General features: G+C 38.0%; 1 protein-coding gene and 1 long non-coding RNA gene across 2 annotated transcripts in view; both read left to right on the top strand.

Annotated features, from left to right (window-relative positions):
- LOC145435636 (uncharacterized) overlaps window positions 1-15836 on the top strand; it is a 163519-nt gene that overhangs the window by 57378 nt on the left and 90305 nt on the right. The window lies entirely within an intron of this gene.
- On the top strand, window positions 5265-13143 carry LOC145449659 (uncharacterized). The gene is made up of 3 exons (XR_013918327.1): window positions 5265-5533; window positions 8311-8362; window positions 11134-13143. It is a non-coding gene; the product is annotated as an uncharacterized LOC145449659 (long non-coding RNA).

Here is a 15836-nt window from a genome sequence, read left to right as displayed (position 1 = left end):
TGGAAATTACATTCAACAGTTACCATGATTTCAATTGCGATTTCTTAAGACGATTTCACGCATCACAGTGATACAAACGCAACAAAACTACTTTCTATTTCTCAAAATCCAATCCGTGAAAAGTAAGTAATTTTCCGTGAAAGTAGTCTAAAATCATGTCCTATTCTTATGCATAAAACATTTTTTATATATAAAAAATTGTTAGACATGATTTATTTCTGTCCTAAAGAAATGGAATACTCTAGGCCCGATTTTGACATAAGTCCCTGACTGAGCATCTTCCGTTGAACACGGTATCTAAACCACCTAGACGTGTACGACATATTTTCTCCATAACATTGGCTGACAACTATATAAAGTTCGATCTCTGCATGACTGCTGGAGCGTGAACGTCATGTGGAAATTTCAATAAATTCCAGCTCCATTACGGCGGCGTTCTGAAGAAAATGGCTACGTCCAAATTTTTATTTTCGTTTTGCCCTTCAATTTGAAACCACGTCACTTTTAGAGTGCAGTGCCCCTTTCAGGCATAATTTTGCATCAATTTCATAAGTGAAATCGGTATTTTAACCACTTTTAAGAAATAGAAGCAGATTGTTACTGATCATCTCGTAATGTGCGCTCAAGCATTGGCGTAGTCTGAGGTGAAAAGCAACAATGCCTGCTCCAAATCCTGGTTTCGAAAGCGGGTAGATAATATTTGAAATAGAGTATGCTTTTGTCTGTGCCAGTTTTAACGCAGTTTTCAATATGTAATACTGTTCGAGTAAAATTCAACCTTTGCGTAAACATAAGCGACATCGCTACATACGCTATCCTGCGTTCCTTACAACATTTATCTAGAGGTGATCAGTAACGAAGTACTTCCACTTGTCGTAGTACTTCAGGTACATTTATTCTACTTGTCCTACGTACTCAAGTGGTTAAGATTTCATGCTACTTCTATTTGGCAGTTTTCATTTTTACGCAAAACTAGGCCTGCAATAATTATATTTCACCTAATTGTGAATCGCTACTTTCACTCCTACTTGAGATAAAATAATTCTCTGGAATGAGACTAATACCGATGTAGCATATGCATTATGGAGAATCGAAGAATTCTAATGAATCAGTATTGAACTTTACCGATATGAATAATTATTCATATAGGAAAACATGGAGACAATTTCGTCATCTTACGTAATGAAATCAATATTGTGTTCAGATAAGCAAGATCCTGCTCGATTGCACAGAAAAAAAAGAAATCATTGATTGGTCGCTGATTGAGACTTGCTGGAAAAAGTATCAAGTATGATTCCTGATTCTATTCCCAAAGTATTTTTTAAACGCATTTATATTTACCTATGATTTTATATGACTTCGAACCCATTCATCTTTACGGCGGCTATCTTAAAGTCTGGGAATAACTGTTTTTCGCATTTTAGTTGGATCTCCTGGATATTGCCGTGAATGGCCTGATACCTGTCCAGGATTACAGCCGAATTTTGGAGCGCAGGACAGCAATTCCCGTTTTTGGCAATATCCATGCCATGTTTTACGTTGATAAAGCAGATGAATTCAGGAAGACGTTAGAAGCTTGTCAGCAAAAGAAGGTAGTACTTCATATAGTATTAGTTGCATTGGATATATTGAACGTTCTTCTCCCACCATCGCACGTTTATCATTGAGTTCTTGAGTTCCTCACAGTACGAGTCCCCTCCACATGAATTAACTTATATTCCATGGCCGACATATCCACCGCAGTTGCGGAGTTCGTGATTCCTGGTAATTTTTTATTCTAAAGCAGTGTGTCAAACTCAACTGGCGTCGCAGGACAGAGTCAAACATTTTGAGCACTCGCGGGCCGGACCAGTCAAATGATTTCAAAATATTCCACTAAAATCTAAGCCCTTGTTTTTCACTTGAATACATTATTATAAAGCTTTTAGGCATTATATTAATCACGTTATATCACGGCCATCTGGTTTTATTCCCTCAATACCTTTATTATTCGCAAACAACCGAATTGGCAAAATTACGATGAATGGCGGGACCGACGATATACGTTGGCGAATTGCTATGCTTGCTTTGTTTTAGTCTGCATCTGACAATCCTGTGTAAGCGTTGTGAGGAATACAAGCGATTTAACTGTAAACGTAGACGTTGAAACTTGCTTCATCATTTTTACATCTTGATTCGGGTTTCTCTGGAAGCCAAGGAGATGTTGACTCATAAGCGCAAAAGGAGTGCGACCACAGATATTTGAATTATATTTTGGTGTCATAATTGCATTATCCACTTCTACATATAACTACTTTGTGATCAGTTTTTGCATGAAACTGTGAACTCACCGAGCACTTTTTCGCCTTCTCAGAATTAAGTGTCGATTAGGGTTACCATGTTCTGGGAATCTGAAAAGAGGACACCATTTAAATAAATTTCAGACTCGCAATACAGGAGTGAAATTTTAAAAAAATGGCAAATTTGTTCCAATTTTGTAGTTGGTTGAGTAAAAAAAAAGGTCACCATTCTGGCTCAACTCCCAACTCCCGAAAGACCTGCCGGAGCGTTACTTCTGTACTTATTTCAAATTTCTCAGTTGAATTTTCATGTACATTTTACCAAAATTTTCAAAAAAAAGACAAATTCTCAAAAAGAGGTCATTTGAGCGTGTACCTTAGGGCTGTTGGAAAAATACTTCTTTTTTCAAATTTCATCGGCCTACTTGTCAAATCGTCAGGTTACCTAAAAAAACGTTGCACACCGAATTCGGTTCAATTCCAACCAGTAGAAGCCGAGGTCAGTCAAATTGGAATTTCAGTGATCTTTGAAATAATACTATTTACGATGACCAATTTCGTCACACCGACATGACCAAAAATCTTGTTTCAGGTATGCCCGAAGTGGCAGGGTGTCTTTCCCACTTGTTTTGAACTTGACAAGGTCCTAGGGTGGGGTTTGAATGAAGACATCGCCAGTGAACGAAAAAGGTTTCAATAAAGTGGACCAATTTCCAGGTGGTCCGTGTCATATATTTTTTTTTTGTTCACTGGCGATGTCTTCATCCAAACCCCACCCTAGGCCCGTATCAAGATAAAAACATGTGAAAAAGACATGCCTGCCACTCGGGGCATACCTGGAACAGGATTTTTGGTCATTTCAGTGTGACAAAATTGGTCACAAATTGGTCATATTTCAAAACGTGACCGAAATTTCAATTTGACTGACCTCAGATCCACTGGCTGGAGTTGAGTCAAAATTGGTGTGCAACGCTTTTCTAGGTAACCTGACGATTTGACATCTAAACCGATATAATTGAAAAAAATATTAACACCCCCAGTGTTCCTAGAACACTTTCAAAAAAGTCAAAAAATATGACTTATGGTAACACTAGTGTCAATGGCAGTGACTTGTTGCTGACGGTGACTACAGTGTAATCTCAACATCACGATCAGGTGGTTATAATTTGACCTGAACCGAAAATGCTCGACATTTTCTGTCTTGAGAGAATGGAAATGTTTCCTACTAGAAACTTCAACATGTATTGGAAATGTGTCGGATAATACGGCCATTTTTTCAGAATCGCCTAGCGGGCCAGACTAAACCGTTCAAACCTATGATCCAAAGTATATTGTACTACAGGGGTCGGCAACCTTTTGCTAGTCGCGGGCCAAATTTCGAGTGCACAACTTCTTGGCGGGCCAGAATTTTTCTTGATACTATATTTAACGCTCACATCGGTTTAGTACCCGATATTGCTGCAATCTCAATCATACAAATCACAAAAAGGGCAAAACACATGTATTTACACTTCAACAACGCAGCATAGATGTGACACTTGGCGCAGCATGCTTTGTGAAAGAATTTCAACTTCTAATAACAAGTCAGATGAAGCAACAATCAAACCACATTCTAAATGGGCATTTTAGAATACGTGATCTTAGCTTGCTCTTCGTGAATTCCATCGTTTTAAACTATTTTTCACATGCGTACGTGCTATCAAAAGTCGATGCCATTTCTTTTGCATTGTTGGTCAAGCTGGGATAAAGACCTATTTCGAGAACGTACTCTTTGTCAAAGTCATGCAGCGATATGCTCTTTGTATGAAATTTGTCTTTCAATTCAAATGCATCGCATTTGAAAAGGGCTCATTTGAAATTTTCAGGCAACGGTATTGCCGCACACATTAAACCGAGTACTGAGTAGTCAGAATTTATTTTGTACAGAACGAATGTCGGAAAAGCGGGTGGAAATTCAGTAATTAAATTTCGTATCACAGTTACAAAGGTATAGTGCTGGTACTAGAGGTTTACTCTCCACCAGTATAGGAAAGTGAGCATGATTTTCTTTTTACTGTTGACATTCCCAGAGTCGCAGTTTTGTTTCGAATGCGCCTCAACATCTCATGTATTCAGTTATTTCCTCCTGAAGTTGCAAATTCAATTTGTTAGATGTGACGTTAAATGTACTACGAAAGCAAGATTAGATACCCATTTTCGATGACAAGATTATGAGTCGGCGATGTTTGTATTTTCAATGAAAGTTGCTATTTCGTTTCTCAGTTCATACTCTCGTGCAAGGATAGCGGCTGGACTTATGTGCAAACATGGCAGATATACAGGACATCGCCATATTGATTCCCTGCTTCTAGTAATATATGGGGTAGGCTAACTATCGGTGATCAAGTTTGTGAAACAAAATCAGCTTTCCCCACTGTGTCCAAAACAATATTCAGGTTTGCTGTCTTGGCGTATAATGTCTTCTGGTGAATTAAACTGCAGATGACTAACCTACGGCGGCTGGTGACCTCAAATGAAACGGAAACTTTGGGATTTTGTCATTGCGTCTGAGATGTTCCAAGCGTTTTTGAAGCAGAGGAGCCGCACCTTTATTGTCGCACCCTATCAGAGTGGCAATCCCTTAAAAAGTATGGTATACCCATGGTTGCGCGATACACACGCTTTATAAGCACTGGTCTAGTCTACTCTACATACATTCTCCATCTCCTACTTTTAGTACGAGATAGGCTACTAATCAACAGCCTTCGCACCAGTTTTATGGCGTAACAATAGACCAATACGACGTAGGATACTTACATCGTAACAATGCCGCATTCTTACCAAGCAGTACTGCAGTGCTGCACTGCAGATTGGAACTCATTACGAAACGGCGGGCCGTATTCTTGTGGTAACTAATTATTTCGTCGCGGGCCGGACGATTTCGCTTGGCGGGCCGGATCCGGCCCGCGGGCCGTACGTTGCCGACCCTTGTTGTACTACATTATGGCCACTGGCGAAATGGTCAACAATAGTGGTAAGCATCATTGTAATACACAATATTAATAGTCATAATTTCTCACTGCAGATCGAATATATCCGATGCATATTATGGTATCGTGTTTCACTGGATGAGATTTCGTATATCATCAACAACTCCAATTTGAAGAAAGTAACATTGATATACGAGTGGGGACATCATATGTTGAAAGGAGACGAATTGCAGAAAGTCCAGAAGATTGCAAACGATCCCGATACTGAGTTGGAAGTTTTGAAATGTGAGTCATTGTTTGGTTGAATTATATCTTAGATACGTTTTGTAAGGTATATTACATGAGCGCGATCACTTTGAATAAAATGGTCAATTCACGTAACATGTCCAGTTCTTTACTAACGCTAGAAATCATGAGGCTTTAGTTTCATTCATGACACAGTGTCGTTATCAGGGTTGTGTGATAACGCACAGTATTCATGAATTTTAGTTTTATTCGATATCCCATACTTGATACGATTAATTGTTGTACGAAATTCAGGCATGATCGCTCACATGTTGCTGATTGTGAGCTTGCGTATCAATTTCGAAGCAAGGCGTCGTTAAAGCGTGTCAAAATCGACTTTTACTTGACATTGTCAAGTATGCAAAAATTAGTATTCACCATAAAAAAATTGTTGATGTAAAAGCAGTATACGAACAAAACTACTTGAGTAAGCGTAACAAGTATATAATAATAAGTACTACAGAAAAGCACAACTACTTCGCTGCTGATAGTACTTCTACCATTATGGGGCATGATAAAGATATATCGAGCTTGATATGGGACGATGAGTCACAGAAACTTGTAAACCACTTTCATATGCTTTTATAACTATGGAACAAATTTATTACTTCATGTAGCTTATTTACAACATCTGGTGACCAAGCGGACTCCGATTGGTTCTGAGAGTTGCTAACACGAGTTCATGAATCATTAGAGGTAGTCACAGTAGTCAGAGTTAAGACTCATGTGGAACGATAAATGACGCCGTAAGCTGCTGCTGATATACAAGTAGAAGTAGCAATTTCCAAGAAATCACAAATTGACTTGAGGTGGAAGTAGAAAATGTATTAGTCTGAAATGTAGTGAAATAAGTAGTTTCAAAAAGTAGATTTGGTCGAAGGGCCGCATACTTTTAGCAGTTTATGGGAGATACCTACTTTCGAAATTGGAAGATATGTCTTTGCAGGTAATGCAAAATGACTAATGGCACTGCAAGGGAGTGGAATCTTTGAAAATATGTTCATGCAGTCACCGTGATACATGGGCTATTTAAGGCGGCTCCTATAAGGATTTCACTGAAAACGATGACGAATACGCAGCTAGGAACAACTTGATAGTTTTCAAAATCAATATTGCATAAAGTAAGTAGTTTTGACAAACAACTGTGACAAGAAGTAGAAACAGAAGTAGTCTAAAATGACAACCCCTTGATTAGGCGATGCAAGTAGACAGCACTACTCGAGTAGCCTGATAAAGTAGATTTGCTCCGTTACTGACCAGTGACCACCTCTCTGCAGGATTCTTGGTTTTATGTCATACAGCATCCCACTTTCTATATTGGGGTTTATACGAATCATTTCATCATTCATGTGCATTGTGCATTCTTTTAGGTAGAACTGAATTATAATCTACAACATTGCATTAACTCCGAAATCGTTTTGTCCAACCTAATCAAGTACTATAAATCTTAAAATAGCATTCCGGATAACTTTGTTCGATTTACCTTTGATACGAAAACGAATATGCGAGCCCATATTCGTTATGTGCAAGTATCTCACAGAACGTGGAACCAGTACGACTATAAATCGAATATAAATTTACAATACGTATTGACAATACGTAAATAATTAGCTGCATATTGCATAAAATGTTTTACAAATTGATTAGAGTTACTTTCACTCATTCCCATATCTAATTGGATTAGATATATGTAATATGCATTGTACTGTCAAGGCATCATATTGTGTGTGATTTCTCATTTCACTGCCCACTGACATAACCATAACACAGTAAAACGACACTGCGCTCTTAATATAATGTTGTCTGAAATGAAAGTGGAGAGTGTGAAAAACATGTTTGCCACAGCAATGTTCCCTTTGAAAGCCACCGGTTTTGAACGGAAACCATAAAAAATAATATCACGATTTTACGAATCCACTCTATGCACCTCTATGGTATTGAGGTCACGTGTCATCTCTTTTGCCTGGCTTTAGATAAGTGGATCCCAACCTTTTTTGATTCAACGCCCCCTTTTCAAGCACCACACCGATCATCGCCCCCAAATTTTTTGAACCGATGAATGGGAACACAAACTGTAATCAGCGGCGGGTTGAATAAAAAAAGGGCAACTTTTTGGCTCGATATCGAAGTTTTACACTTTTGCAGCTAATATTTTGTGGGTTGACTAAAAAAAAGTCATTTCTACGACTTGACTCCAATATAGCAGTTTTAAAGCGCCATCGTCCCTTATCGTCCCCTTCACTATTTTCGCCCCCTGTCACACCCTTTGTCCATTTTCGCCCCCCTATCGCCCCCTTCGTCATTTTCGCCCCCCTAGACAGCCAAATCGCTCACGTTGGGAACCACTGCTTTAGATAATGGTTTATGATTCATTCGAAGATGGATTTCCATCCGTACTTTGACATACAATTTAACGTAGCTTTCATTTTCATGCGACTTTTTGATCAAGTTTCAGACATTACCGGATTGGACGAGGATATGGACGCAGGACAAAATAAAATATGGATTTGTACTTGGATTTGAATGTATCATCAGGAATAGGATTCGGATTTAAAACAGTCGATAAGCGCTAGTTTCGTACGCTTACTTCACATAACTAAACCACCATGTATCATAGGACACAATTCATTTATATTTTTGATTATTTTAACTCTCTTCAAGCCTGATGACTGTTTCAGATATAACGCAATAGGCTAAGCAACAGAGCACAATTCATAGGCTACATACATCTTTTGCTAACAAGCATTTTAAGCTATGTAAATTATTTCTTATTTCAGTTCACCGAGAAACGGATGCCTGGGAGCGACTCGACATGGATTTTTATTATAGGTGAGTAGATGTTACGAAGTCTGACCGTTCTAAAATGAGAGTTGAGATCAATGTTCCCTCTAAATTTTGACTGGTCTGCGCACGCTCACCAACTCACTGCGTAGACCCTTGGAAAACAGTGCGTAATGACCAAAAAAAGGTCATCATTTCGAATTTTTTTGTGCGCAACTTAGATTTTCTGTGCGCAGAGACCGTGAAAGCACTGCGCATTTGCGCACCTGCGCAGCTTAGAGGGAACATTGGTCGAGATTTATCCTTCCATTACATCGTCGATCCAATCTCATGCACATCCGGTTTCAAACAACAGCTTCGAAATATTGTGACGCAAACTGTGTATTATATAAATTAATATACAATATTAACTGATGTGATGTCGGATAGTGACATCATAACGTTAACACGCGGTGCATCACACGTAGCTTTGTGGAAAAAAGACTTTGTTTATTCTGCAAGAATATAATAGCGCTGTCATGCATTTCACATCGAGTCGCAACATAGTTTTCACATCACTCCTAGTTTTGCAGAAAAAAATGAAAGTTGTCAAGTAGAAGTATAAGTAGTCTGAACTAATAACTACTTAAGTAAGTAGTGTAAGTGGGCAAAACGTACTTTTATACTTTGAAAAAGTTGAGTTACTTGGTTACTGACCACCTCTGTCAATATATACTAAAGTTGGGATTCGGCAGTGATGCGTCACTTCAATTCATGATTACTTGCTGCGTTCAGACCACACAGATTTCATTTTATTGGGAGAAATATTTGTTGTATTATGAAACGAAGATTTGATGAGATACTCGAAGAATTTATATGGTAATACGGCGTCGGTCGAAAATTAGTCGGTCTGGATTGTTCAGCTGCTGGAGGGGAAATAAATAGAGTTAATGGTCATAATATGTTGTCACATAATTTTTCTATAAACTATCGAAATATTCATTGAATCAACTCGAACAGAAGTTGGAGTGATCCAGTCAATTTTTGGCTAGGGTGGCAAGTAGCAGTAGATTAAATGAAGAGTTGAAAGACACCAGAGTATGTAAATTTCAAATATTATTACTGGGACTGGTTGCCAAATCCTTTTATTAGGTAATCTTAAGTGACAGCTTACAAATTTTCCGTACCCAAATGTGCTCGAGAGTTTTACCGCAAATCGACAAGATTTCAGATTTATTTCCAGTCAGACTCGGTCATCTAAAAGATATCCTGCTTTTGCAAATCCGAATTCAAACTGGCATTACAGTTACAATTTTTTCCAACATATATTAGAATAAAAATTGCCGCTACCCAGTTATTTCCAAATTATAGTAGAATTATAATTATCGCAGTAATTTTCTCAAAATACATTAAAACTGTAGTTAGAGCTATACATTTTTCCAAATTAGATTGTAATTAGAATTACCGAATCCGCAAAAAAAATAGGTCATTGAATCCAGTTCCGTTACTATCAAATCATGGCTCAATCTCATGAGCATGATAATAGAAAATGTCTGTCCAACAAGCCTGGCTCGTTTGGCACTATACAATTCTCTCAGTAGCATTTACAGGAAAACCAGAGATAGGCTTTGCGTTGAAATGAGAACATCTAAAAATTTCACAGAATCATGGCAAAGAATCATTTCACAAATTATATTCGAATTAGATTACAGGCATTTAGCTCTATTTAGTCTAATTAGACAACTAAAATTATTTAATTATTCAAGTCTGATAGGAGTACGCTTATCGTCACCTATTTTAGGCAACCTTGAAGATAAAATGCACGTACCTATTTTAGATGAATTTTCCACTCATACAGATGATCCTAGTGGCATTAAAAATATATTTTTCATGAAAAAAGCTGTTAAAATACATTAAAACTGCAGGTATAGTTATACATTTTTCCAAATTAGATTGTAATTAGAATTACCGAATCCGCAAAAAACTAGGTCATTGAATCCAGTTCCATTACTATCAAATCAGGTTTATTCTTATGACCATGATAATAGAAAATGTCTGTGAAACAGGTGTGGCTCGTTTCGCACTATACAGTTATCTCAGTAGCATTCACAGGGTTTGAATTAAAATAAGAATATATAAAAATTTGACAAATTAGATTAGAATTAGAGCAGACAATCATTTCACAAAATAGATTCAAATTAGATTACCTGCATTTCGCTCTAACTAATCTAATTAGACAACTAGAATTGTCTAATTATATAAGGATGATAGTAGTACGCTTATCGTCACCTATTTTAGGCTACCTTAAATAAGAAACGTAAGTCCCTGGTTTTAATGAATTTTCCACTAATACAGATGATTCTGGTGGCAATAAGAATGTAATTTACGTCAAACAAGCTGTAGAGACACTGTTTAAATGTCATTGATACTCGACATTGCTCACGGCACTGCAATTTCCCTAATCGAGATGTAAACTTTCAAAAATGTCCTCTAGCCGTTCCAGCCAATACTACCTAGGATACGATGTGTTGCCTGTAGGTTTATTTTCATGAAATGGTCCCAGTACTTAATAAATATGTTACCGTATATTGGGTTGTGTGCCCAAGATACCTGAGAATCGTATTGCGAAAATATAAATACACAATCCACCTGCAGATTAAATCCCAAAAATCTATCCGATCATGAGCCCAGGTCGTCTACAAAAAGTCCATTCTATTTTGTAATGTGTAATTAATTACGTACCTACGTGAAAAGTCCATCTCCGGCTCATAGTCCGAATAGTTTGCAGACGTGATTGATGAATTAGCATATTGATTTATTCAGAGATACTTGTTTTTCAGTCACTTGTTGAGAAGACCACAGATGCAACATCGTTGATCGTGTACAAGAGCCATCATTTTCTCATCAGCAAAATTGAAATATGGAGAGTAGAATTACCGCATTTCATTTAGGAATTTAAACTGGCTATTTCATGTTTAATTGATGCAATTTCGCAATACTATTTGTATTGTGCATTTCACAATTAGGTAACCAAACAGTTGGCAAAAAAAATTCACAATTCGACGAAAACAATGGCAATAACGTAAGCGTCACGTCGATCCTAAATATTTCCGAAAATGAAGTTAATTAGTTGATTTCAATGTGCAGATGGTTTTACTACAGTAGAGTTCAAGCCGTCATCCTGTTGATTTTCTGCTATTATAATGATTGAGTCGCAAGGTAGAATCGAATAGCGGAATAAAATAAATAAATGTATTTCATCGTGTTACACCTTAAAATAATTGATTATAATAGAAGTTACATAAAATACATAAATATGGAAAAATGAAAAATAATTGTTATAATCTTAGAAGTGCAGTGTGAAGTGTTGTTATGTTTTGTGTGATGTAATATGATGGAAATTGAATACTTGAAAAAACCCCAAAAAAATATAAAATAAAAAATTTTGTTGAAAATAAATGTAGTGTATGAAATCCATTGCAATGTCAACTATGTAGCATTATCCATGTTCCATCATCATGTTGTGATATTTCTCTATATGTTCAGTTGACTTCAGGAGAGTGTTGAAAGGTAAACTTACCGAGTTGAAAACTTCCATTACCAAGATATTTCATGACCTTGATATTATTCTGTAGAATGACGGTCGCAGTACTTTTCTGCTACCATGGTGTTTCTGGATGCTTCGAGCATAATAATATAATTTGCTTATCCCTCTTGATGTGCTCGTTTATTATTGATATGTGATTAATTGATTCTAAATGACTTAATACACCATAGTTAACTGAAAAAGAGGCAAATTGTCAACCCATAACAATCGAAATTTCAGATAATCGTATGAATGTGATTAAATATTCTTTTTTTACTGAGATATTATGATTTGCTGCTTGACATTCCATAAATTACTCTTACTGTCCATTGTGACTAATTTTCAATTATTATGACATTATTCACAACTCATTCCTCAAGAGTAGTGTTAGGGCTGGGCATAATGATTCGAGTACTCGAATCTGAATCGAGTATTAATTGTGATGATTCGAGTCGAGAAGTAAAAGACGATTTTTTCGAGTACTGGAATTATACGCTCCCCGTCACTGGCAGTTAATTTATCAACGAGAATTATAGTTTCGACAGTAATTTTCACTGTTGAAGCCTTAAAACCTTGATAGGCCGTATCGTAGCGTACGAAACATATAGTACAAAGCTACGAAGTTGCTGGAACCAGCAGATTTCCAAAGTCAGGATTGTCTCGCAACATTGTCACCAAGTGCAATAAAATCGGTTTGATCGAAAAACTACCAAAATATTTTTTATGTGATGGATAACAGGCATTATATTCTTCGTGGTGGCATAATAGATACATATTTAAACCTTCACACATCACGTTCTGTTAGGGCGTCATAATGAGTGATACTCGATTACTCGACTCGACTCGAAGCATATTACGTGATTAAGAGTCGAATCACTCAGGTATTCGATTTTGCCCAGCCCTAAGTATTGTTAATGACTCCTGATAAGTATCTTCATCTTCAACTGAGAGAGCAGTGGCTGGAATTTACGAGATTTTATGTTTTATTGGGCTACGTTTTCATGTTATGAAATGTATAGAATTGATTTGAAATAAATATTAATCAGTAATTTGAGCCTTGCATTTTTGGGGGTTATCGGGATATGGAGAGACAATGTGGTGACAATGTGTGAAAGCAACCAAGAATGTATTTTACGCGAATGCGTACAGTGTGACAAAAGGTTGCGTAGAAATCAGGATAAATGCCAGACAATCGTTTCATGATTCAGAATTTAATTCGAATGAGAGGTAGGTAGACTTGATGAAGATGTGAGGATATGTATCGTCATTTGTCGTTAAATCAGTGGCGGCTCGTCCTATAGGGCAACTGGGGCATTGCCCCACCTAAAATTCTGTTCAATAACAATTTAACCATTTATAGACGCACAGCAATCAATACATACCGAGATCACAGCGAAACCCGCGTTCTTCTTGTGCTTTCGCTTGCAAATGCCCATACATAGCGAAGTCTCTGCGAAAATCGAATTCTCTTCTGTGTTTTCGCTTTGAGAATGCCTAGCCGGGGCTTGCCCCGGTAGCGCTCATAACAAGCGTTCACTATCAATTCTCTCAAAGCCGCGCACAATAAAGAAACGGTGATTTACTTTCTCCTATTCGTAAAATGGCCGAGCAACCGGGGCAAATATGCCTGTCGCCCCTAAGGTGTGATGTAACAATCGTATCTATATCTGAACTCGGTTACCGTAATATGCGTTGAGTCGACCTTTGCTGGTATAGGTCAATTTTGACGGTGTTTCGCACCATGATAATTCTTGAAACTTGGTATGATATGTCGTGAAGGTAGTATTTAACACTGCTCCAAGTTTCAGGATTGCTACTTAAAGATAAGGGTAGTAATTCCGTTTCCGAAGTTCAGTGTGTGCTGATCTATCATGTACAATTGTGCATAGTACAGCAAACAGATTTTACTCAAAAGCCAGTATTGGTCTCCATTGATTTTGACGATGTTCTATACCGAGATCGGTCATGACATTTGGCACGGTAAGTGTTAGTATTAGAGGTCGACCGATTATCGGCTTGGCCGATTATCGGTTATCGGCCCTGTGAGCGTCGAAATATCGGTATCGGTATAGGCCTGTAAAAATCAATATCGGTCGACCTCTAGTTAGTATCGACCGCTGTAACAAGTTTTAAGTTTGTCACTGAACTATGTGGGTGGTAATTTCGTTTCCAAAGTCGAGTAAGAGCTGACTCTTCATTTATCGCTAACAAATTTACGCAAAAGCCGTTATTGGTCTCTATTGATTTTAACGATGTTCCATACCTAGATCTGTCATGAGCTTTTGCACGGTATGTCTTGATTTTAGTATCGAACGCGGTGCCAAGTCTTAAAGTTGACACTCAATGATTGAGGCAGTTATTTCGTTTTCGAGGTCGAGTATGGTAGAGATGCGCGCTGATCTGATACTTAGCCTACCTACGTCATTGCGGATCTCACGCAAAAGCCGGTGTCGGTCTGTGCTAATCTATAGTCTGCGTTCCATAACGAGATCGGTGATGATATTTCCAATGGTATATCTCGATGATCGCGTGAAACAGCTAACCAAGATTCTCGGTTTGCATTCAAATATTCACATAATTTTATGTTCGCCAATGTCCATTTCACTGTGAAATTGTGGCCTTCAAACCATTTGCTTACAATCTTCTGTCAAATGCGATGGCTATTTCATTTTCGATGTCGGCTAACAGCTGATCATTCGATCAGCCTATTCCTCGATCTATTTCAGTCAAAGTTCGGTGTTCGTCTGTTTGTATTGATTTACCACCACATATCCGTGAATTGCCTTATAATAGATTCAAAAAGCCCTACTTGATCACCTCTTGTCGTTACACTAACACTGTTGCCCTACCTCGCCCAGACATTGCTTCATTGATCATTTGCCACCATTGTTTTATTTTTTTCTATTTTCCTTTAACTAAACATTTCTTTACAGCCAGACTGTTCAGAGTCAAGTGTACCTGTTTGATGCTGGTGTGATCAGACTAGATGACCTTCAAGGTCTTATCGATCATTCCTATCTAATACCGAATACTGTGCACGCATATTTCCTGTACCACCATCACTGCCGTTTGTTATGTATTTTGGTTCGATGAAAATAAAGACTCTCTCTCTCTCTCTACCATACCGGAATGGGTTATGAGATTGCGTATGCTACTTCTCGATGATTTCTTGTAACAGTATACTAACTTTACGGCTTTTATTCATGTATTTATTGATTAATATATTTTCCAACGGCGATTTCGCAGCAGACTTATAGACAGTAAGCCGTATGTGTTGTGTCACAGTCTCCAGTTTCAAGGCTAAAATGTCCTATGTTGTTCCGAGACCGAAGTTCCGAGGCTGCTGTCCTTAGTTCTTCAAAGACCATTCAAATTGATGTTCTGGATTCAATATGACAGGCCCAATCTATGAGATAACAATTGCGTATGTGTCCGAACTCGTTGACCTTTCCAGTTAGGCTTACGCAATCTCTCGAGTTCTAGTCATTGGAATTAGTCAGGTCAAGTCAAGCGCGAACATGAATCGTATTGAATCTTTGCTCCGTACGTAGTTTACGCAGTTGCCTTTAGAGCGAAAATGAGAGGTCTAGAAGTTGTCCACTGTCCAGTCTATTGATCCAATCGTACGCCGGGTGCCTCCGCTTTGGTTGCCTATTATCACCTGGTCGTAACCAGAGATGGCCACAGTCCGGTTCTGGAGCCGGAGCAGGATTTCAATGTTTTTTATACCTGGCCGGACTGGATCCGGATTTTGAATTTGGGGTGACGGTCGGATTTTAGCCGGATTTTTTTGCTGTGATATGATTAATTAGCATTGTTCTGGCAGGATTTTTTCGGATTCCGAACTGGACATTCACCAGCCGGATTTCTTTGGACTCTGAATTTCCAATTGCCAGCCGGATCCGGATAGATTCGGATCCCGAAATTTTGGAATCCGCCCATCTCTGGTCGTAACCA

Source organism: Botryllus schlosseri, chromosome 1, assembly GCF_051294905.1.
Source record: "Botryllus schlosseri isolate E-star chromosome 1, Bs_hap1, whole genome shotgun sequence".
Lineage (NCBI taxonomy): Eukaryota > Metazoa > Chordata > Ascidiacea > Stolidobranchia > Styelidae > Botryllus > Botryllus schlosseri.
The sequence above is the reverse complement of the archived record's forward strand: the minus strand, read 5'-3'. Positions and strand labels throughout refer to the sequence as shown.